The sequence below is a fragment of the Tachypleus tridentatus genome, chromosome 5 (assembly GCF_004210375.1).
Source record: "Tachypleus tridentatus isolate NWPU-2018 chromosome 5, ASM421037v1, whole genome shotgun sequence".
NCBI lineage: Eukaryota > Metazoa > Arthropoda > Merostomata > Xiphosura > Limulidae > Tachypleus > Tachypleus tridentatus.
Window position 1 is genome coordinate 37,265,576 of NC_134829.1, and position 2,217 is coordinate 37,267,792.

The window sequence follows — 2,217 nt, forward strand, 5'->3', positions numbered from 1 at the left end:
GAAAAATATTTATACATCATTTCAGTATTGTATGCAAGTTGTTTATACAATATATCACTAAAGTTAAGGTTGAGATCACAGATAATAGAAAAAGTTGTTTGACATGATCATAGCAAGTCACTAAGAAATTTGATAATTGATACATGCTACTACAGTGTCAGTCACTCTCATTTGCTGTACCAGTGTTTCAGTGTCAGTCACTCTGTCATACTGCTTCACTCACTCTCACTTTGTCGTACCAGTGTATCAGTGTCAGTCACTCTGTCGTACTGCTTCACTCACTCTCACTTTGTCGTACCAGTGTATCAGTGTCAGTCACTCTGTCATACTGCTTCACTCACTCTCACTTTGTCGTACCAGTGTATCAGTGTCAGTCACTCTGTCGTACTGCTTCACTCACTCTCACTTTGTCGTACCAGTGTATCAGTGTCAGTCACTCTGTCATACTGCTTCACTCACTCTCACTTTGTCGTACCAGTGTATCAGTGTCAGTCACTCTGTCATACTGCTTCACTCACTCTCACTTTGTCGTACCAGTGTATCAGTGTCAGTCACTCTGTCATACTGCTTCACTCACTCTCATTTGCTGTACCAGTGTATCAGTGTCAGTCACTCTGTCATACTGCTTCACTCACTCTCACTTTGTCGTACCAGTGTATCAGTGTCAGTCACTCTGTCATACTGCTTCACTCACTCTCACTTTGTCGTACCAGTGTATCAGTGTCAGTCACTCTGTCATACTGCTTCACTCACTCTCATTTGCTGTACCAGTGTATCAGTGTCAGTCACTCTGTCATACTGCTTCACTCACTCTCACTTTGTCGTACCAGTGTATCAGTGTCAGTCACTCTGTCATACTGCTTCACTCACTCTCACTTTGTCGTACCAGTGTATCAGTGTCAGTCACTCTGTCATACTGCTTCACTCACTCTCATTTGCTGTACCAGTGTATCAGTGTCAGTCACTCTGTCATACTGCTTCACTCACTCTCACTTTGTCGCACCAGTGTATCAGTGTCAGTCACTCTGTCAGACTGCTTCACTCACTCTCATTTGCTGTACCAGTGTATCAGTGTCAGTCACTCTGTCATACTGCTTCACTCACTCTCACTTTGTCGTACCAGTGTATCAGTGTCAGTCACTCTGTCATACTGCTTCACTCACTCTCATTTGCTGTACCAGTGTATCAGTGTCAGTCACTCTGTCATACTGCTTCACTCACTCTCACTTTGTCGTACCAGTGTATCAGTGTCAGTCACTCTGTCATACTGCTTCACTCACTCTCACTTTGTCGTACCAGTGTATCAGTGTCAGTCACTCTGTCATACTGCTTCACTCACTCTCATTTGCTGTACCAGTGTATCAGTGTCAGTCACTCTGTCATACTGCTTCACTCACTCTCACTTTGTCGTACCAGTGTATCAGTGTCAGTCACTCTGTCGTACTGCTTCACTCACTCTCACTTTGTTGTACCAGTGTATCAGTGTCAGTCACTCTGTCATACTGCTTCACTCACTCTCATTTGCTGTACCAGTGTATCAGTGTCAGTCACTCTGTCATACTGCTTCACTCACTCTCACTTTGTTGTACCAGTGTATCAGTGTCAGTCACTCTGTCATACTGCTTCACTCACTCTCACTTTGTTGTACCAGTGTATCAGTGTCAGTCACTCTGTCATACTGCTTCACTCACTCTCATTTGCTGTACCAGTGTATCAGTGTCAGTCACTCTGTCATACTGCTTCACTCACTCTCACTTTGTCGTACCAGTGTATCAGTGTCAGTCACTCTGTCATACTGCTTCACTCACTCTCATTTGTCGTACCAGTGTATCAGTGTCAGTCACTGTCATACTGCTTCACTCACTCTCACTTTGTCGTACCAGTGTATCAGTGTCAGTCACTCTGTCATACTGCTTCACTCACTCTCACTTTGTCGTACCAGTGTATCAGTGTCAGTCACTCTGTCGTATAGAGAAACATGTTAGATAAGAGTATTTTAAGATCCTTTCCAATTTCTATTGTATTGAAAACTTCAGAGCAATTTAAACTGCTGATTTATAGACTGAATTCTCCTCTCAATAATAACTAGCTATACACTTCATTTTTTGTAATACTAATAATTTTAGCTTTTACTACAACAATTGGGACTAAATTACTAATGCCAGAAGATAAGGTTTCTTTACTTACTCCCAATGGTAGAAACTTGTTCATTTTGGA